Source organism: Passer domesticus, chromosome 7, assembly GCF_036417665.1.
Source record: "Passer domesticus isolate bPasDom1 chromosome 7, bPasDom1.hap1, whole genome shotgun sequence".
Lineage (NCBI taxonomy): Eukaryota > Metazoa > Chordata > Aves > Passeriformes > Passeridae > Passer > Passer domesticus.
The window spans coordinates 57994538-58017653 of NC_087480.1; the positions used below are offsets into that span (position 1 = coordinate 57994538).

The following is a 23116-nucleotide window of genomic DNA, read 5'->3' on the forward strand; positions in this document are numbered from 1 at the left end:
TTCTTTGACCTAACTCAATCCAGGAGGGTTTTAAAAGGAGAGCAATAAGGTGTTTCTAATTAAAAAATTGAAAAAAAAGAAGTTTTCAAGAAGGAAAAAAGTAAACAACAGAAGAACATCGATTGAAGAATTATTTAATTTAAATAGTTGCCTAATTCTCCCCATGTTTCGACATGAAAGGTGGATCTGTGGCCAGCTTGTAAAGTGCAATCCCTTGGCTACTGGCCCACACACACGGGTAGCAAGTCAGCTTCTGCCCTCCCTCCCCACCACTCTCTGAAGTGCTGCAGCGTGGCAGGAGGAGGCAGAGGGACGTGAGCAGGAGCACTGCAGAACTGGCAGAGTCAGCAGTTGATTGGGTGCCATTTTTACAGCTGTTGGATGTTTGTGTTTGGGGAAGGAAAAGCTGATTCGTGAGTTTAAGACAAGGATAATTCCAGTCTTTCCAGTGCCTCAAGAGGGGAGTGATTGGGAGGGAGTCACAAAGTCTTTGAGATTTTGCAACTTGTGTGCACAGCTCTTAAGGTGACAGATTGGGAGAAAGGCTCTTTTTCTTGGTAAATCTTTGGAGGGGAAAGCATATAGGGTATTTTAAAAATTGGTTTAGTTTAGGGAAAAACTTATTTGATCTCGAGTTTCACTGCAATTTTGATCATTCTCTCTGGCATCTGGTGCCCATTTAAAAGGTACAAAGTAAGGAATCAGTTAAAAGCATGCACAAGCAAATGTGAAATTTGTGCTAGAACAATGCACTTGGGGATTTTAATACAATAATTGACCCCTTCCTTGTTTGTCTGCCTAGCGCTCACTTTGTTCTCTCTAGATCTCACAAGATATTGAATTTACTGGCTAGAGAAGGGCTGCAGACTAGAGAAAACAGAAAAAATTGCTGAGAAAGCAAAATAAGAGGTTAGCGGAAAAAATCTTGTTTTCTCTGGGCAAATAGTACTTATTCTCTTTGTGATCAACACCAGACACAGCAATGGTTTCTTGTTTTTCACTCCACCCTGAAAGAGTTCTTATAACCAGAACTATTGATTCAGTGGCTTTACAGATTTGACAAAAAAACCCCAGAGAGCCATACAATCCATGTCAGATAAGAGCTGATCAGTACTGAAAACCTGCCACCTCACAACTCCCAGCCACCAAAGAGATTTACAGACAACAGCTCTCTTCCTCTAACTCTGCATGTTTGTCACGCTGCAGGCTTTTTATGTTTTTCAAGGTTGATCTTAAATTTGTAATGGAAAAGGAAGCTGGTGAATATTTTGTGCCTGGCAGGCTGGGAGGGAGAAACTCCTCCTGGGTGAATTGTGCTGAATACAAACCAAATTATCTGTGCTGCAGAAGCCCCGGTGATTGTGGGCACTGTGAAATCTTCACGCTGCCACTACAGTTGGAAATATTTGTCCTTTGGCCCAGAAGATGCAAATTTTTGTGGTACCTGAGAGTTTAGAGTGCTGGTGCCATGTCTCAGGGCTAGGGTAGAGCTGGTGGTGGATTCCACTGAGCTGCTCTGAAAGAGGAAACAGGGACAAACCCCAAAGTTTCAGCAGGATCATTTCAGTGGTGTCTTTTTGTCTCCATCCTTTTCTTGTGTCCCGTTGCACCAGACTCTCCCCTCCCAGCTATATCTGCCTTTTCTAGGCAGGAGTACTTCAGTCAAGGAATGCAATTATTTTGGTGTTCCTATTCTAAGTCTTGAGCTAATGTTTAGGTGTCTGGCCTCTGATTTAGCTCCTTGCTTCTCAGGTGCCAAGCAGCTATTTGGATCTTGTAACCAGGCTTTCCTTAGGCCAAGTTACCACCATGAGCTCATTCCTATCTATAGCCATGCAGCCTCTTGGTTTCTCAGCCCGTTGGCTTTACCTGTCCCCAGGAACAAATGTTGGGCAGAGGAAGGATTGCACAGCCAGGCCCAGATGCATTTGTCTGGCTGGGGAATCCCGAGTTCTGAGGTCTGATAATTAAGTGTTTCATTAAGCCTGACACTGCGGTGGAGCCTGGAAAAATATGTGATGTGTGTTAGAGCACTTTCACGTGCTGGAGCACAGAGCTCTGCTAGAAACTAACACTGGGGGAGAGCTGAGTCTGCTGTGTTGGATTAAACCTGGTTCCAAAAGGTCTAAATCTTGTTCTGAAAGGATCAGTGGGTCCTGAGTTAGGACAAGGGACAACTGATGGCAGCTTGTCCCAGCACAGGCTGCTCCACCTGTGGCCTCTTCCCCAGGAACTTCCTGTGTGGAATGAGCTGAAAAAAGAACAGAACTGTTCTTGGGGGAGCAGAAGAAGACAAAAGAGGATGCTGAGGAGGGCCAGAAAGTCCCAGGGAGCTGGAAGACTGTCAGAAGGGAAAGACACAACTGGAAGGGTCCCAAAGACTTAAATGTGGGAGGAGATTTTTTCTGCAGATTTAGATGAACTGAAAGGCACTTGAGCATGGCTGGTTCCTTGTCAGCTCCTTATCACTGTATCCAGGCATCTCTCCAGAGCCTAGCAGCAAAAAGAGTTTTCTCCATGAATCATTTACACTGAGTAATTCTGCTGCAGACACCATCTCTGCAAGGCACCCTTTGGTCCTGTGCAGCTCTGCTGTTCTACATCACACCTGCCCTCAAAATCCCTTTTGTCCTGAGCGAGACACTGCTCATCATATTCAAAACAGTCTCGTCTAGAAAGAACAAAATGAGAATTAAATGGCAAACAGTTCCAGCAAAAGGAATTAAATCTTATAAATGGAGTCAGGTTGTGCTGGAGTCAGTCACATCAGAATTGAATTTTCCCAAGAGCCAGCTGGGTTTATGGGTTGTGCCTTTTCAGGAGACTGAAAAGCCTCATATGATGCTGAGAACTCCCTGCCCAGGTGCCTGTGTGTGGACAGGTGAGCTGGATAATCATAGTTGGATAAAAGCTAAAGGTTCTGTGGTTGGAAGGAAACACTGTGCAACTTTTCTTTTACACCAGTGGGAATAACTTCTGGTCTCTGCTTTTCTATTCAGCCTGACATTTATTGCTCACAAACAATGGAAATAGCTCACATTTAAAGTGCTTGCTCATCTTAAAACCAAGACCCAATCAAAAAGGAACTCTTTGAAAGAAGTTTTCAGCAATAATTTATTTCACTATAATATGAACAAGCTTGAACTGAAACTTTTATGACCTATGACTTGTCAGATTTTTCTTCACAGACCTTACCCTTTAGCACATTTTTCATGATAATACAAACCAATCTGTTTATTATTTTCAATTTAAAAAAGTAAAAAAGTATTGCATCCTCATGAAAATTGCTTCATTGTTGGGCTGTTTGAGTGGTCAGTGTAATATATCATTGTTTGATCTGGCAGAACCATCTATTTATAAGCTAGTATGTGTCAAACTATTTTTTTGGCAAAACTGGGAAGACACCTGGTTTAGTTTAGATTCCTCGCTATGTAATTCCAAACATCGCTCAGTCCTCTTGGATGGAAAATGTGGGCTGGGATCCAGACTTAGGAGTGCTGCTGTCATTCACAAGATGCTCAAGGGCCTCTGCTCTCAAGGTTCATGAGATCATAAATTCTTTTTTAATTTTTCTTTTTTTCATAGTTCAAGTCTAGGCATGAACCCAGTGCGGGGCACACACGAAATGCGAGCGAGGTGCAGTCAGCCCCGCCTGCTGTTCCAGAGTTGCCTGGATTGGCCAACAGAGGCAGCAGCAAGGCAGCCACTGGAGGTTTGCTGATGAGATCAGGGTCACCTTTGCAGAACTGACATAAAGCTTGGGAAGGCAGCACAATCCTGGGCCAACGTTGGGAATAGAAATTAGAAACGCAGTAATTCTGCAGCTAAATACATTCAAGGGAACTGGTGATTGATTTGCTGGTGAAAGGCACTGTTCAATAGCAGTGCAATAATGCCTTTACAGAGGTGTCTTTATAGTTTGTTCATTCCCTCTTGTTATATATGACATTTTATATATGACATACTGTAGCAGTACTGTATTATAATACAGTTCCCCTTTTGAGTCAGCTAGATTGTGTTATTAGAGAAGATGCAGGCTGTGCCTGTCACTGTTCCATGGTTGTAAAAGCTTAAGAGCTTTGTATTGACGGATTCATATTGATTTCAGCTGTAATTGGTTACAGATCTCATAAAGGGTGCTGGGATCATCGCTGTCAAGTGATTGGTGTGATGAGAGTTGTAGTGTGCACGACTCTGTGTGTGTTCAGCACTTACAGAAATGTAGTAGTAAAGATGAGGGAGAAGGCAAGGGAGAGCCAGGGGAAGAGAGGAGGAGAGAGGACAAAGGGAGGCACAGACCCTCACCATATGCTGAGCTCCTGGTCAAACCCACGCACCTGGTCCTTTCTGTCCAGTAACATCAGAGCATTCAATCAGCACCAGGATCAGCCTTCAGCAGGCTTTGTTTTGCCTCTGTGGTGGATCTTCTCTCTTCTACGCGAGAAGGAGCCCTTTGCAAGGAGCTGACCAGTTGTCTAAATAGGCTCCAGCCCCTCTTGATTATTTTCTCTTCATCCTCCTGGTGAGGGACATAGGTGGTCTGGAAAACAGAGGCCAAGTGAAACTGTTCGTGCCCAGAGCAGCTAAGCAAAACTATGCTTTGAGGCCAACTTATTTTTCATAATTTGTCTTGTAATGTAAGCCAATGCAGTAGTTTGAGGCAAACTTATTTAAAGCCTTAAAGGGCAAAGGACTTGTATATTTAACCACAGGCTAAGTCTGGCTTAAGTACACTGAAGTCAGCAATGGCTGTTGCTTCAGTGGCCTCCTATGTCCTGTTAGGCAAAGTCCTTCTGCTCCTGCAGCCTGTCTTTAGACACCCCTCAGTAATGCAACCTTGACAGTGCTCTGGAAAGAAGCAATGGAGCTTGGTTGTGAGTGGATGAGTGGTTATTTGTGACAGCTGAGCATTTATCAGTGTAGTGAGTACCCCTGCGTTGCCATTTCTGGCGTGTGTGGGGCACTGAGTTACGGCTGAGCGAAGAGCTGGTCACTCAGCCCCAGCACTGACCTCAGCCAGCTTGCTGAGGGCTCTGGAAGGCTGCCAGGAGAAACGGCAGAGAGGAAAGGATGCATGAAGTATTTCTCTTCTCGTTACTACAGATTACTCAGGGTTCCTGCAGGCTGGGTTTAACCAGCTTGCCGAGGTGCTCCACAGCCCAAAGTGTCCCGGCGTGCCCTGGTGCTGCCCTGCTCCTTTGGCCAGGGCTGTTCCTAAAGGCAGCCAGGGGGGCACAGCAGGGACAGCTCCTCTGGAGCATGCCACAAGGCTAAAACCTGGTGCAGTGGGAGAGGTACACTTTAAACCTTTTTTTGCCCAGGGTTAAACCTTCTTTAATCCTCCTGTAGCCTTTCTGAACCACCTCTTCCAATTTCATACTGGAAGAAACTTGTGATGAGGGAAGAGGATTCTTCAGCTCTCCTGAAGCTGCCAGGACCAGAAGGAACATTAATCCTGTTACAGAAAGCATTCCCTTGTTTTCCAATGGTCTTAAAACTCTATGCATATTTTATTTTGTGTGTCTTTAACGCAAAATTCAGAAACTGTCAGGTTACACAGAGTTTGTGTCTTGTCTTCTTGGACTCTGATATCTCGAACACATCCAGCTTGAACTGTAGGTAGCTAAGTGGTTTGCTGGATCTGGCCCTAAATATTTCTTCTGCTCAAAATATGAAGTGTCACCTTGCTATTAATGGAGCATCTTCTCTGATAGGGCCATTACTTTTCTTAGTTGTCTACTACCAGTTCCAGGCTATTTAAATGAAGTTACATGATGTGCATGGCAAATGCATCCATTTAAAACCCGTCAGTAACTGTGCCAGCACAGCCTCTGATGGTTTATGAATATGAAAAGGTACCTAAGCTAAGAACCTATAGAAGGTGAATGAAAATATTATTATCAAGAGCCAGTAAAGAGGCTACATTTTCTGCTTTTGTATTAGAGATTCTTTCCCATAGCTCTTTCAGAAGCAGTGGGAGAGACTATCCCCACTAAATCATTCCTTTGAGAATATGTTGGGTCTGAGCTGTTATCCAGTGAGAGAAAGCAGGATGCTGCGGATTCAAACCATTTCATACTGACTCTGTGTGCAGTGAGAATTCAGTCCTGAGACAGAGGACACTTTGATTTTTCTTTTCCTGTGCTAGTAGATCACTGTAGAAGCAGCACTTAACAGCTGCTTTAAAAAAACTAGAAGAATTGTGAACATCCTCTATGGCTTTTAAATGCAATATTTAATTTTTAAAAAGTTCTGTGTCCAGAGCCTGGAACTATTGCAGACTTCAATAAATTAGCATTCATTAATAAATGTGCTTTGAGCTGTTTCTTAGACTCTTGCCATTCTGTCCTTGGTGGACATGGATGTCCTTCGACTTCCTGTAAGGAATGGCATTTTATTTCTTGTTTTGGCAGTTTTCAGGATCCCAAGATATTTGACTATCTGAACCTTGGAATTTTGAAATACTTTTTCACCTTTACCACTCTGGGGTAAAGGTTGAAAACTTCATATTTCTCAGAAAAAACTGTGCTGGTACGTACCCAACAGTTAGAGAAAAAAAAGATTCACAGTAATAGGGATATTAAGAGTTTGCAACAGTTTTAAGAATGCCTTTTTACCCTGCAGTGAATTACACATCTTTGTTCTGCTCCCATAGTAGTTCTGAATTCTCTGCTTCCTTTTGTACCTACCCATTACAATTAATGATCTCTTTTGTATTTATCCTTAATTTCATAAGGGTAAAGAGGATGCAGGCTGTGGAACAGCTAAAGTATTTTGTCTCCCAATACAGGATCCTTCCTGCTCCTGAATGTCTGTTTGCTGAGCCCTGACAATGAACACTATTTCCATTCTGTACATATCTTAGCAAAAAGAAGGGCCTGTTCCAATGGTGAAGGCATAAATTTGTTTTATGAGTGTATTACACAAAACACCACAAGCTAGTAGATTCTGATTTTTATTTGGTGGTAATCTTGATCAATAGCAGCTAAACCATTTACAGAAGAAAAATAAATGGAAAGAAAATTTCACATTTATATTCCAGCTGTGCAGAGGGATCTTGGGTTTTCCCCCATTTTCTCCTCCCAGAGCTTGTCAGCAGTAGGAATTCATAGTAATAAAAGCCAGACTTTTTTCCAATGCAGGTGTTTCTGGAGTGATTGTAATCTTTTTGATTAACTGCATCTGCAAGAGATCTCATCATTACAAGCAGAGCAGAAGTTATGAAGGAAGGTGCCCCTAAAGTAGCGAGCTGGCAATTAAAATAATATGATATGCTTTGGCACATGGGATTGGATGGGAATTTTGGAAATACATAAAGGTAGGTCTGAAGATGTCATTATGCCACCAAAATCTTTGAAGCCTGCAGCAACATAATGGATTGGCAAAGGCAAAGGAGCCCGATGTGATTAGGTAGTGCTGAAACCCAGCTTTTGGAGATTAAGATGCATGACTAAGATCAGGGGCCCTTATCAAACTCAGTCCCAGCAGATTGCCCTAAGTCATCAGGAAAATGGCTGCAGAAAAGTGCTGATTTTGTCAAAACAGCATTTCACTGTTTGTGGAAGTTCCTGGGATGATGGGTTTGAAGGCTGGGGTTTGGTTTCCTCATGCCAAGCAGCAACATAAGGTCTGGGAACATTACAAATTGAGTGGTCTCACTCTGTATTTGGAACAACAAGATTTAATTGAAAGGGAAGTTGATTAACAGTTGCTAATCAAGGCCACATTCTCTTTTAGCCTCTCAGCTGGGGCATGTGAAATATTTAGGAATGGTTGTCATTCCAAGCTGAGGTTTTAGAGAGAGCAGGGTAAATTTGCACAAGTAAAATGCATGTGCTGTAACCTGCCTAGAAGTTTTCACAGCCTTTACAACCACAGCCTAAGTAGAACTGTCACAAAAGGGTGGGACTGGGAAAGGTGGAACAGCCTGATGACAGCACTGTCCCTTCCTGCTCACCCCTGCTGCTGCTGGCAGATCTTTTTCCAGATCTTTTTTGGTTGCCTGGAAAGAGATTTCTTTCCTCTGATGCTCATCATTACACTGAGCCCTCCAGTCATAACAGGATATCATCCCTTACAGAAACCTGTTGGGGTGAGAAGTTACTTCCACGCATGCAGATGCAAAAATGGGTGATAACCCAGGACATCTGTCAGGGCTTGCACCTCTGAGTGCCAGTCCAAATCCCTGGTTTTGAGATAACCCATCCTGCTTTGTGGTGTAAAATCAGCTGACACCTGGATGTGTGGCACAAAGAATTAAACTTTCTCAACCAGGAGCATGGCAGTGCTTTGGCTTTCCCATCATTACTTGCAGAGAGACAAATGAAAGGATTCAGTGTCCTGCAGCCATGACCCAAAGTCAAAAGGCTGTCTAAGTTGTTACTGGAGGAGATCCAGTCGTAGGAAGAAAAATTCTTGCCAAATCAGCTAGAGAAAGTTGACTGAAGTGTGTTTGAACAGACAGATTGTTCAACCATCTATGCAGCTGGCTCAGTAGAGGAAACAGTTATTCCTGGGTAATTGGAAACAACTATGTGTATATATGTATAAAAAAAATAATAATATATATTGGACAATCTTTCAAGCTGTCACTGATTCTCTCAGTGAGGAGGCTGAATTCCAGGGGTAGTAGAGGGAAGAACTCAAACCTAGAAATTCAGGGTTGGTTCCCTGCCACCCCAATAATCCCATATTTTGTCATAGGAGTCTGTGGCTCTGGATAGTGCAGTTTGACACACTCCACCCAGCTGTCTCTATTCTTTACTGCCTTAAAAAACTGTAGCAGATTTCCTCTGCCTCATCATATATTATCAAATAGAGAAGGCCTTTTGGTTTAGTGAGCCTGGTTGCTGAATCCAGGATGGGATTTCACCAACAGCTGAACATCGATGCAGAACCACGGCGTGTACTTGCTAGCAAAACATTTCAAATTCCCCAATCTGCATTAATTTGCATTTTGGGGCTTGGCAGCAGCACCAGATTTTGTATTTTTTTGGGATAGCACAAGAAGAAATTCTTGTCCTTTTGAAGCATTTACCCTTCCCTGCCAACCTTCTCTGCTGGGCACATGGCAGGACACTGCTGCTCTGGCTTTTCTAGTGGGTACTGAAGGGTTAAACTGAGCCCCAAGCACTTGTTCTTCCAACATACCCTGCACTCCTCACTCTCCAAGATTTATGGTCATCTAGTCACTTGTTTAAAAGATTATTGGAAAAATATGTAAATGAAAGTTAATAAGTGTAGCAGAGTGGTGTAAAAGCAGACTTATTAGCAACAGGATGCGAGGCTCTGCACATGCTACATTTCTGTTGCTGGAAACACCATCAAAGAGCTTTCCAAGAGTGCAAGGCCCAGATGGATTTTACATCTTTATGCACCAGCCCTGAGCCAAAGCTGAATTCACAGGTGAAGCTGACACCAGAGCACATGGGGAGGTGTCTGGGTTGTGTGTCTGTCCCTCACCCCAGCTGCAGTTCTGGCTCCTGGGAGAAGTGGGGGGGCTCTCCTCAGAAAAATGGTCTAGGGTAGAGCTATAATAATAATAATAATAATAATAATAATAATAATAATAATAGTTGGTGCAAGGGAGAGCTTTGCTTCTACATTGGGAATTTAATGAAGCTTTGGCTTTAAGGCTGCAAATACACATCAGAACTATTCCTTTTCCAGGCCCATTGGAACTTTTCCCCCTCTAGAAGTTAAACATCTTCTGCCAGCAGCCTGTGGGGCAGTGCATTAACCATGCTCTTTTCTTCCTTTGCTGGCAAAGAAGCTGTAGACTTAAATAGCAAAACACCAGTGCCACAAACCCCATCTGCTCTCAGCACCCACAGGAATCATGGCAAGGGTTTCTCTGGCAGCTGGTGGCAGTGGCCACCTGCCTGGGCAGCAAGACATGGAGCAGAAAGAGCAGAAACCCATTTTCCCCGGAGTATCTGCTGTCACTACTGCAGACTCTGCTCTCCTGAAGGAGCAGTCCTCCAGCTGTGCAGCTGATGGAGAGATCTCACAGACACAATATTCCACACTGAGAACAAAAGATAGGTCTGTGGGTATTCAAGATTTTGGGAAGAGGTTAATACGGCGAAATTTGTGAATTATTGTTATTTCAGTGCTAAACAGTTAGGTGTACTTGAACCATACTCTGCAGAACCACTGTTAGATTCCAAAACAGAGACTGCCAGCATACCAGGCTGGATTCTGTGGCCTGGAGATGTAGCTAGAGGCCCCAGTAAATTCCCTGTCTGTACTGGTATTTGCTCTGTGACTGCCCAAGCACCCCTGATCCCTTCTGCATGGGGAGCAGAGTGTTTGTGCTGCTGCAGAACCCAGCTCTGCCCTGTCTGAGCGCTGGGAAGGCGCCCCAGCCCTCCAGCAGGCCCCGAGCCCAGATCCCAGAGCACTCCAGGGATCCTGCTGTTCACATTCATCCTCTTGATCAGGAACCAGGTGGGCGTGTTCAAGACACCTTCAACCCGGCCTTTGGAAACCTCAGACTGAGAGAGCCCTTACAAAAATAAGCCCTCAAACAATAACAACAAAACCAGCATGCGACTAAAAGCTGGAGCGAGGCACTGCCAGGATTTCTCTTGGCAACCCGTCACTCCAAGAATCTGCTTCTTGCCACACTTGTGCAAGGCACATTATTGAACATTTCCTGACTATTTGCCCAGGATGCTGTAAATGCTGTCCAAATAGCAGGGTCTCGCCTGCTGCTTTGATACATCTGGCTTAATTGCATTAAGCAGCACGCCAGAGGCTGATGGAGTCCCCGCAGGCCGCGCTCCGCCTGTCAGGCTCTCCAAAGAGCCCGGGTGATGAATGATAGTGCTAACATTAAACAGCCTGCCTGCGATGTTTTTCAAGTGTCCCTCCCCAGCAGCTCGCCTGCTGCCCTGTCTTCCAGGAGATAACCCAGCACAACAGAACATTACCTCATTAAACAAGCTGGCTCTAATTAAAAACAGACCGGGCATCGCCTCCCCTGTGTTAGGCTGAAGGGCCCACTCTGCCCTTTAAATTCCTCTTTGGAAGATTAATATCCATGCACGTTGTGAAGAGTGATGTTCTTAGGAGCAGTCAGCTCAGAGCAAATATTAGATGTGATGAAAGTGAGCATCAACAACAGAAATTGCAATAGTGGGGGCTTCAGATGTCTGTGCCATACCCTGAGAGGGTCATGTGGATGGGTGTGTGAGGGATCTCTTCATCCCCAGCTTAGAAGAAATGGAGAGATGTGATTTTGTGCAAATCCCATATTAATACCACCCAGACGTATTGTTTAGGCTCAGGCTCTCAATCACTACACTATACCTGTATAATTATACATAATGTATATATATATATGTATATATTTTCACAGCAGAACCTTCTACAAACATCCTGCCACATCAGCTCCTCTGTTCCTCCCATTACTCTGAATTTCAGGATAAAGAGAGGCCAGGTAAGAGATGCATTTGGCTGGCCCCTGAATGGATGGAAAAGAAAAGGGGAAAATGAATCATATCCATGAACACAGAGCTCACTTTTTATGGCACTCAGGTTTTTCTTCCCTGATGGCTCTCTGGTTTATTTTAAGCCAAAGGTTTTAAGTTCAAAAATGACTTAATTTGGAATAATTTGAAGCAAGCCAGTAGCTTTATTTAAGTCACTTACTACTTAGTTTGGCTTTTATTTGACACAGCACTGCCATGATTTATGCAGAATTCCCATTGCAGGACTGGCCTGACACATTGGAAGTACTTTTACTCAGAATTTTACTGCTACTACCTGACTGGCAAATCTAATCCTTGTTTGGTTTGTGTGTTCAGTTCATATTGAAGTGGTCAGTGGCACAGATATGAATACCTATGGATTAACATTTCTTTCAGGTCCAGAAGCATTATGTTTTAAGAATAGTTTTTTAAAAGAATATTTGCTAACCTTAAACAGGTGTAATCTGTTTGATTGGCAGTTTCACAGTTACTCAAATTACAAGTAACTGAAGTTACTATGATTCGTGTACTTAACTGTCTTTTTTCTTTCATTGATAAGATGATGCTTGAAGTCACAAAAAGCTGGCTTAGCAGCCACTGTGCTGGAAAATGAGCACAAAATGTGCATTTTAAGTTGTCAAATGTCACGTAAAAAGTCAAATGCAGCTGTCTCTGGGAGAAAAAGCTCAATAGGGCTGTTTGAAGGAGCATGGCAGAGGGAAAAAATGCTTAAATATCTACAGTAAATTTTGATCTTAAACTGTTTGGTTTAAATTAAACCAGAGAGCCACCAGAGAAGAAAAATGGTGACTTAACTAGACCTAGTCTGTGACCTGAAGAAATGGCTGTCTGAAATGCAGGTGACATAGGCATTAGTTTTGGGTCATGGTGCCACCTGCACTTTGGCAACATTTAGTGAGGATTGCTGTACAAAAACCATGTAGTTGGTCAAGGTGGGGACACATTAATTAGCTTAATTAGCTGGTGTCTTGGACAAAACAGCCAGAACCACTCAGTAGAGCTGTAACTTCATCACACATTTAGTGGAAACAAGTACCCTGGAAGAAAGATTCTCATCCTCTGTGCCTGTCTCTCCCCCAGGAAATGTTTGGCTCAGAACCTAAGCAAGGGAATTGAGATTTAAAACTGAAACATCAGACTTAATGCTCACCTTAATGTGCATGTGGGAACAAGAGAATGGATTTAATGAGGAAGAGGCTGTTTGGATCCTTGCCCAAATCTTAGTCCACAGTATCATGGCTTGAGAATGATCAGGTGCAATTAAAAAAAAAAAAACAAGTTTCTTATTTCTGTGTTCTCCAATATCTATTTCCTGCCAGTGTTCAAAGTGAGACTGTCAGGTGCTCCAAGAACATCTGTTTTCTAGCAACACCCAAAGTATCAGGAAGATATTGTCCTGATATCTTTTTATCAGGAAATCACCAGTCCACTTATGGAAGGTCATTTGGAGAGGGCAGGCAGCCATAGCAATGCTGGCACACCCTTGAGGTGCTTCATTCAGGAGTTTCAGCAAAATTTCACTGAGTTCTTGTACCTTACAGCTCCACATGGACTCCCACCCCTCTATTTATAGTGGTGTTCAGACTTGCAGTCGAGTTCTTTTAATTCATAAAGCATTCTTGTTGTTATGAGTATGATCTGGAATTCTTCACGATGCTTTAAAGTGTAACAGGTTTAAAAAATAAAACAAACCCAGGCAATAAATGGCTTTTTCAGTTTGTTTTTTGAATAATCTGCAATAGTCATAAAATCAAAGAGGAAATAGTAAAATCCAATATTCACACACATTATTAACTAAGTGGAAATGGCTTTTAAAAACTCTCTACCTCCATCTGTGCTGTATGCTTGGGAGTTCCTTAGGGCTCCCTTAAGGGATATAAGTGGCAAAAATTGTGGTAGACTGGAGTAGACTTCCCTTCCCCACTGGCAAGACTCTCACCTCCATCCTAAAACTGACTGGTTCCATCTTCCAGCCCCTTCACACAAGGAGGTAACTGTAAATTAAACTGACACAAGGAGAGAATTGGAAGTTAAACTGCTTGCTGCTGTGGAAGTTGCTAAAGGAGAGGGCAGAACTTGTTGATCTCAGAGTGTTTGAACAGATCAGTTCATTTGGCACAACAGATATCACATATTACATGCCTGTCCCTTGGAAATATGTGCATCTAGTTTGCAAACTCCCCTTGAGTTAATGGTAAGCTGTTGATCTTCTCTTCCTTCCATTCTGCAGCCATAATAATCATGAGGCCATGACATGCCAATTCCTAAAACATCCTTTTCCATTCTCAAACCTAGGTCACCTTCCAACATCGTACTGTCTTACATTCTAAAACTCAATGAAAACTTTTGATCAGGATGTTGTTTCTTCTTTGCTTCATCAATTCCTCTAGTAGATGAAATGTTTTTTCTTAGTAATGGAATACAGTGCCAGAGGACATTCCTTCCATGTGCCATTTTCCAAGCTGGTGGCTAATGGAGTGTTCTAGCAGGTCCTTTTTGTGCACAAGGAGGTGTGATGAGATGTAGAAGGATGGAACAAAGCAAATTTTGCCTGACAAATGTTTCCTGGGAGCAGGACAATGAGGATGCTCCATCCTGCAAAGAGGAGTCTGACAAGTCATAGCAGGTCATGTCATTTAGCTCTGTACAGACAAAAGCAGATGCTGGGCACACCCAACTTTCCAATACACCAGGAGACAGCGTTTTCACAGCTCTCCTTGCTTCACTCATCAAGGTAATTGCTTTCAGCTGAAATCAGCTCACCTCCCTCAGAGCTGCCTCTTGGCAGACCAGGCACCTGCACTAACTAACCAAGGCTTTTTTTTTTTTTTTTTTTTTTTTTTTTTTTTTTTTTTTTTTAATGCTTCTGTTAATACATTAAGCTGCTAAGCAAGTTCCAAATTTTAGGAATTCTGCACTTGCAAGGCTTCCAGAAGTTCTGTTTCTCTCTAAATGAGTGAACTCCCACCTGTGCCTCTGGCACCTTGTGCGTTTGATGGGATCTGAGGAACAGCCTTGGTCTGCAAAGCTGTAAGGAGATGTTTGTTACTGCACCTCATGGGCAAACTCCTGTGTTCCACATTGCCTTAATGCAGAAACTGCTCCATCCCACCTAAGAAGCTTGTTTGAATGCAGTCATGTTCTGGTGTCAACTTCTTTGAGGCCTTTAAATAATGTAAGTCTTGCAAGAAGAGTTGAGCAGAGAATGTTTATCTCATTGGCAAAAAATTGTGAATCTCAAGCTTTTCCCCTGCTGGGAGTCATTACAAAACCAGAAACAGCTCACAATAGCCTGAACTTATTCCCCTGGGATGTGGTAAAGCCCATCTTCCATCCTGGCCAGGCCTCACTCAGGATATTCTGAGTTGTCTTGGCATTAAGAAACAGATGCATTTCTGAAGAGTTTTAACAAAGACATTTTCCAGCAAAAGACATGTCAGAATGGTCCTAACCAGACCTTACAATAGAGCCAATCAGTCATACATTTTGGGAGGTTCGATGGTTAATTCCAACTTCCAGCTCTGCTGCAGGAAGAATTTCACACAGCTGGGATTGGTTAAATAAGAAACTTGAGATGACACCACTGCAGGCCTAAACATTAATGGCAACAGATCTCTCCCCTCTCAACACCAAAGGTAAAACTCAAAGTAGTCTTGGCTGTGTCTTGCACATTTGCAGATCCAGGATGTGTCAGCCTGGACTGCACAAATCCCTGAGCACAGCCTCAGTGGTGACATTTTTTTTGCATAAATTTCCCCTCAGTTTCTCACTGGTGCTTAGATACCCTATTTAAACACCAACCTTTCAATTCCCACAATCCCCTTCCAAAGGGGAAAATACTCTAATTCCTCACAAACCCTCTAGGACATAAACAGAGCACTAACTTTCAGATAGAAAGAGTTACTTCCATAAGAAAGTTTTTCCAGAGAATGAAATATTTCCTGACTGTAGAATGAGAGTTTAGCCATATAAACTTGCTTTGGAGTCTGTAGTACAGCATATGAACATGAATGAAGGAATAAAAATATGAGTCAAGAATAAAAGCTCTCCCTAAATCTCCCTTATTGTATACGCTGCTATGAATTAAAGCCCTTTCAGCCTGATTTTTAGTCATCAACATAATTATTCAGGAACATTTTCCAGACCAGTGTTTTTTACAAGTATTTTAACAACCTGCAAATCAGGAAACTGTAAATCAGAGAAATGAACTGAAATCAGCAATCACAAGGCAGGAGGCCCCTGGCTGAGGCTGTGACAGTGAATAGTGGCAGCCCTGCTCCCTTGCTTGCCAACACTGGGAATGGCTGTGGGGATAGGCTTGAGCTAAAACCCACCACAGCCTGGGACCTGACCAGGTTGGGAGAGTTTGACTGCAGTGCCCTGAGGCAGAACACACTCAAATCCTGTTCTTGCTGCGAAAGATGGGCATTGCAACACTCTGGGTTTGTATTCTCTCCTTTTTCCTCTCCAAGCAGGGCAAACCTAGAACTAAAACTCCTTTGAAAGGAGTCTTCTTTCCTTTCCCCTGGATGAACCAGTTCTGCATCACTTTCATACACCAAACTGAGGCAACAGGTTTATAAACCATATTTGCAGGGAAAACGATAAGTTTTAGTGCCAAAAAAGCACAGCTGCGTGTTTTGTAGAGGTGCACTCCATCATCAGCCTGGGTCACCCTCACCTCAAGGCAGAATTCTGATCTCTATTGCATGCTGTAAGTATGGCTGTGAAGTTTTTTTGTAGTCAAATGAGAAAATTTGTTCAAAAGTATTGAATACTGAGGGATTCTTATTCAGCCTTTGCAGATATGGTTGAGTGGCAGCCCTTGGGTTCAGTGGTCAGTAACCTATAAAGCAGATGTCTAGTCTTTGACCAGAAACCAAAATCACACCTGGCACGGCAGAAAAACTGAGCCAGTGAGGTCCCTGCTCTGCTGTGTTCTGTCTGGGAGTGAAGTGATTCAGTTATTAGAAAAATCTGTATAGAAATGTGGTACAATGAAAAAAACCCCATGTAAGTAAAAATAAACAACGAGCAAGAGAAAATCACTGTGTTTAATTTTTTCCTTACCAAAGATGTCAAAAGAGGACTGACACTGTTCCCCTTACCCCCCAAAAAAGTAATTTAAACCTTGCAGAACCACTTACGTAGCCAGATACCTGGAGCTGCATTAGTGCTTACTCACACTTGGCTATAACCCCAGCCAAGGAATGCATAAAAGGTGAGTTCCAGGAAAGTCCAGAAAAGGACTGAGATGGGGGAAAAGGATGAGAGGAAGACAAATCGATTGTGAGTTTTACTCTCTTCTGAATAACAATATTTCTTGTATGAGTCTGAGAGGAGTCTTTCTATTGTTTCTGAGAGGCTTTTTTTCCCACTTCTTATTCTTTCTCCAGAGTTCTCCCCAGGCTTTGCAAGTTTCTGTTGTAGCACAGAATAGGTCAGTGTTCTCTAAATCTAAGTGGTGGCTTTCCTTGCTGAACTTCCTTCCATAAGGAAAATGCATTGGGGTTACCAGGAGGGCTGGCAGCAATTTCCTAAACAGCCTTTTGAAAGTTTTTTTAAAAAAATAAATTAAAAATAATAGCAAATAACAAGCACAAAGATATTCAGTACTCCCATCTCCTTGCACAGAAATGCTGGCAGCTGCTGCAAGGAGCTGAAAAAATCATCATTATACTCCAGGCAGCTTGAAACCAAATAATATGAACTCACAAAAGGTTTTCATTTTGGAGCTATTGTGCCTGGCCTGTTTGGGAGGAGGGGAGAAAGAGACCTATTGTCTCTTAAAAAGCAAAACAGTGGCCTGGTTTTAGTTCTGCAGGAATGGAGCGATCTGTGTGCTATTACAGGCAAGACATCCTCTCTGCAGATCTCACTCCCTGCTCCACTGAGTTTGCAACTGGTTTGCCAAATCCCCACAGGGCAAGAGGCCTTGCACTCCAGCTGCTGGAGAAGGAATATCCCCCACTGCTCAGCGTGGTAGGAGAGAAATAAAAACATCATTTCTAATAGGAAAATGATGCTTGCAGAAGCAAATGGAGGATGGTGGCTTAACAGAGAAAGGGCTTTGGGAAGGACAAAGCCATCCTTAGCAAGCTTGGGGATGAAAATTTGAAAAGAGCAAGAAGTGTCCCAGAATCCCTCAAATCTAGGCAGATAGTGAACCTTTATAGGCATTTGTAATTGCAAATTATATAGGCATTGTAATTATATAGGCACTGTAATTGCTGTCTAAAGTCCTTTTAATAGACACTACAATTCTTTATGAAAATGTTGTTTAGGATCTTTCTAGAAGAAAAACCACTTCTCTATTCAAGCAATTACTGCAATTTTTCTCAGCCTCTCTTTTGTTCCTGACTACTCTTTTAAACAAAAACAACTTTTAAAGAAAACTACTGGTTGTAGGCACAAAGCATCCACAGAATTTTAGTTCTGTCTTTGTCAAGGGCTTAACATTGATCACAGCTGTGAATACAGACCTGTTGAATGCCACTTTTACAAGTAAATTTTTCATTATGCAGCCTTGCTCCAGCACCCTTAGAATATATATAGGAAAGATGGTACCAACACTATAAACTCAATAATTATTTCATCATGGCCTATCTTGCCCAAGACTATTCATAGAAGCTCTCATCACGTTCCAGAGAAATGGGTTTGTGAGGGAAGAAATTCCCTGAGAAGGGAGAAAATGTGAATTTGTTGCATGGGCTCAGAACAAAATCTCGAGGTGCCGGTCCCGAAGTGCTCTCTCTGCAGCTGCCTCCTGCTCTTGAGCTGGTCTCCAGGAGTTGTTCAGCATCCATGTGCTTCACCAGCGAGTCTTTGGAATAACAACATCCTCAGTGGGCTTCTCTGCCCTTATCTGTGCAGGAAGTCCCTTTGCAGAGAATTGCTCTTGGCAGGGAAAGTGTCAGCACAGCTCAGCTGATGAGATCACTGCGAGTTACCCCTTGGCTCTGCTGGGATCCCAGGCTGCCTTTTTGGAGGAGAGCAAGGAATTGCTCCCTTTCTATTGTTTTTGTACAAATAGGTCAGATAATAATCCTGCTTCATATCTTGATGAAAAGAGAGGAAGTATTCAAGGGGTCTTGCCCAGTCTTTTTTAGGTGAAATACACAATTGAAAATCCCTGTTCTGTTTCCTCAACATAAGGAACTCAGAGAGGTGTATTTTTAAAATGTTTGGAACATTTTGAGTGCACTGTCCTCTTGCAGTAAGTGCTGCTTTCCCAAAACCCAGGAAATAAGAGGTGCCACCAACTATAAACAGAAGTGATTCAAACTGGTTTGTGAGCCTTTCTGCTGACATGAGTTTAGTCCTAAAAGAATTTTTATAATTTAAAAAGTTATTGCCTTTTCCCCACTTAAATAATCTCAGCTATACATAGATATTGATCAAATAATTAAGGAACAAAGATGTTAATTCTTTGCATTTGTGTTCAGCTGTTTTTAATGAAGAACCTTAAGTGTAGCATCAGAGCAATTTGGACTCCTGGGATGTGTAAGCACATGGTGTCTCTTTCTAAACAAGGTTCACAGAAGTTGTCTCATTTGAAGCACCAGGACAGCAAAAAAAAAAATAATAATCCTATAAAGAAAAGGAAATAAACTGTAGGATTTCATCTGTTTCTCATTGGTCAAAACATGATCATACTAAGAAAATGGACAGGTTGAAAACTAATGTTTTGAACTTCTCAATGCTAGGATTAAACTCCTGTCTCTGAAGCTGTAGGAATTTGTCCTGTGAAATAGAAACAGCTACTTCAGCAATGACCATTAAGGGATCTATTATGGTACTGAAATGGACTGGTCTGCCTGCATTCAGCTGAGCACAATGGTAGAGGCAGGCACTGGTTGTTCATTGTAGTGGTGTTTCTAAACCCAGATATATATATAATATATAAATGTATAAAATATAAAAATGTATAAAGCGTTCTGAAACATCCCCTCTCTTCCTTGTGGGATACTCATGCAGACCTGTTCCTTTTCCACTAAGGGAGAATAAAGGAATCTTGGTGTGTTTCTGGCATCCAAGGAGAATGATGTGAAAATACCTTTGGATCAAGGTTGTAACTTTCTTGCTCCAGACATTTCACGTTCCAACATTCTGTGAACTCAAACACTTTGCATCCCAGACTACATCCAGGCTGGCTTTCACAAACACTTGGCACCAAAATCCTTAAAGAGGCACTGTGTATCTGTGATGCTCTGGAAGGTGCTTCTGTGACTGCAAGAGCAATGCTGGTAGGAGAGATGGGGCTAGAATTTTTTCTGCAGTCAGATATTTTGTAGGACAAAGGACAAATAAAGATCAGTTATACACTGGAAAAAACCTTCAAACAAACAAATTCCCAGCAAGTCAGTTCTATGGATAGAGGGGCTCAGGGAGAGGACAGGGATTTGGAGCATGAAACTTTTGAACTGATGTGGCCAGAAAGCTTCCAAATTATATGAAATGAGTAAATCTCCCACATTACCTTGATTGTTTGAAATATTAGTATGTCCAACTTATTTTTATAATACGGGGAAAAAGTATTAAGACAAAAGACTGGACCTCCATGGCATCCTGTCATTGCAAAAAGCCAGAACACAAAATTCTCTTCAGAAATACACTGAGTTGAAAAGACTCAAAGGCATGGAATGGGTAAAGTTTTTGTCATGACGGATAGCATTCAGAAGTTCTTGGTTTTGAAGCTATCAGTGAACGTCTCCTTTTTTTTTTTTTTTTTTTCCAGAATAGAAGGATAACACACAGTGTGTTTTGCTCATAATGATTTGTATGAAGTTACATTACAAATAATTGCCTTCTGATGAAATTAAAGCTGCATCCCATGTGGAATTTGAAAGAATTCTGGGTGTTCTAATGTTGTTAAATACTAGAGATGAGTTAGTTCTGCAATATCTAACAGTTGTGAAGAGCAGGAGAACATTTGTAAAATTAAATGGAGCTGATGTCAGTCAGCCTGACACTTTAATTTACTCAGAGGACAAGGTGATATCCAAGAAGTCTTGAGACTGTTGCTGAGTGTATGACCTCAAAGAAGCAAACAATACAACAAAATTCGTGAGCCCATCAGACAAGACAAAATAATTGACATATCCAGAAACCCAGGATGTTGCTGGTCTTACCTGAGATCAGGTCTGAGGTTTTAGAAACCTGTTGATAGTGAATGAGAGATTTTTTTTTTTGAAACATAGTGGGGGAACTTGCAGCTGAAACTTTGTGTATAGAGGCTGAGAGAGCTGTTGCAGAGACAATTGTTTGTCTCAGAATGAGAAGGCACCTTCTGCTGAGAATTACAAGTGGAGGACTAGTTAAATGACACATCAGATAATAAAACACAATAGAGATGACAGGGGAGAAGAGGGGGATTAATAATGTGAATGCACTTTACAAGAGTAGCCATGTGTGGAGAAACGAGTGAGCAGGACTAAGGATGAAAGTGGAAATTACAGTGTAACTTTAAAGAAATGGAGAAAATACTGTGATCTCTTCAACAGTGAGGTGGAAAAAAGAGACACTGGCTGTAATCCAGAGAGCTCAGCTGTTTTGTAGAAATACCGCATTTTGAGGAGCTTTGAGAGACAATTACAATTCTCAGGACCAATAAAGCACCAGGGGCTGATAGTGTTCCTGCTGCATTATTGAAAACAGGAGGGCCTACACAGACTCAAAGGCTTTTGAAACTGATTTGGTTTGGAAGCTTGAATAAATTCCAAGTGAATATGCCCAATTCTCTAGAAGAGACAAACCAGAATGGAAGAAATGTTGCAGTATTTTCCCTTCTTTGTACAGCCTAATATGTCCAAATTGCTTTATAAAAAGCCCTATTTTTGTTCATGGGGAGGAGAGACTTCATCCATTAAGAGCTCAGGAGAGGACAGGAATGTGATCAGGATATATATATATATTTTTTTTTTACATCTATCTATCTATCTATCTATCTATCTATCTATCTGTATATTTGCTCTCTAGCTTTTAGGGAGGTATAAGAAATTTTGTGTATTTGTCACATATTGACTTCCAGTAGAAAAAGGGTCTGGCACAGCTTGGAAAATGAATTAGAAATGTACAAGTATGAATTGATTGTAATGGCAAACGTTGCACATTCTGCTCTGTTTGACCTCAGTGAAGGGTTAAGTCAGAGAGATGCTTGAGTATAATTTCTATAACTTTTCATATGACTGGGTGGGATTAATACAGTCATTGTGAAATTCTCAGAATGGTGTGAATTTGAATAGTTTACATTTCCTTTTTGACCATTGTGGTGAGTTAACTGTCATGAGAGAGAAGAAATACAGCTCAGAAGAGAGTTGTACTGCAAATAAAGAGAAGGTATTGCAAATAAAAAGCCAAACTCCAAACAGTGCTTACATTTGAAGAAATAAAGCCCAGTTTTTAGCTTATGATAATCTTGGGAATGATTTTCTGGGAGTCAGTAAATACTCTAGGTTATGTTGATGTTTAAGGGTTTGAACACCTCAGAGGAAACTTAGGCTGGTTAAGAGTGATAATGATGTTATTTTGCTGCAGGTAACATTTAGGTCCAAAAGAGTGAGAGAGACCAAGCTGCAGAGCTTCAAGTTGTTGGATTTCTACTTAAATGGAAGAATGATCACTAAATAACTTGAACAAAGCCCTGGGATAGGTTTTTGGAGAAGGTAGGAGAGAATGTGTGGAGAATACTTAATAAAAATGAGCTTGAAGTCTGTAAAGAACCTATTATAGTAAAGGTAATGAAATCCCTGGCCAGTGTGCTGGCACAGCCAGCATTTAGGATGATGGAAGACAGAACAGTCAAACATCTCCTGAAAGGCTGTTCTCATGGTATTTGACCTGGGTGCTGATCAAAGAGACAGCATGACTGAGCATGACCAAGGGCCCTTAATGTGAATCAGTAACAATGGAGAAAAAAATGCCCTAATGGAAAAAAAAACAATGCCCTTGACAGTCTTAGCAAACTATGGAAAGAGCCAGGGAATTTTTGGGCCTGTAGAGCTAGTAAATGAGTAACTAGCACTGCATTAAAAGCTGGATGTCATAACAGGGTTTATATAATGGCAGATATGATGCAGTTAAAGTGCAATAGGAATTTTGCATGGAGTAGGTCAGAAGGTAGACCTGACCCAAATATTAGACATCAGTGGAGGTGAGAAAATGAGGGCAAATCTGCTTGGAAAGATCTAAAAGAGTTAGAACTATTGAACTAAGAACTGTGAAAGGAAGCAATCTGGCTGGAAATGTGGTTGGTGATTATTAGAAGGGTTCTGATGGCTGTAGCTTTGGTTTTCATGGGAATTCTTACATAAAAAATAGTCTCAGCTGGAGATAAGGAGCTGTAAATGCACCACACTGGGCTAATTCTGATATGACTGTTTGACCTTAATCTGTTTCTTAGCTTGCATTTCTATTCTAACCTTCCCAACTGCTAGCACAATATTTTTATGACTTGGACTTACTCTTTATGCAGTTCACTTGCAGGAGCACTTCTGTCCTTAGCTAGCCTGAAAATTGCAGGGATTCTGGGGTGTGAGCCAAAGTTCTCTGAAGCTCCTGGAAACACTTGTGGATGAGGCTCTGTCATGTGGCTGTTTGTCAGGTCTGAAGGTCTTCAGGAT

The 23116-nt window shown here is 42.0% G+C and overlaps 1 long non-coding RNA gene across 5 annotated transcripts in view; it reads left to right on the top strand.

Moving 5' to 3' along the window:
* Nucleotides 1-10174: 10174 nt before the first annotated feature.
* The window catches only part of LOC135305394 (uncharacterized), a 115153-nt gene continuing 102211 nt past the window's right edge, over nt 10175-23116 (top strand). For 4 of the 5 annotated variants that reach the window (XR_010366589.1, XR_010366590.1, XR_010366587.1 and 1 more), the window contains exons 1-3: nt 10175-10449; nt 11363-11443; nt 22032-22159. This is a non-coding gene — a long non-coding RNA (uncharacterized LOC135305394). The remainder of the gene's footprint in view (nt 10450-11362; nt 11444-22031; nt 22160-23116) is intronic. The other variant, XR_010366586.1, reaches the window with a different exon arrangement.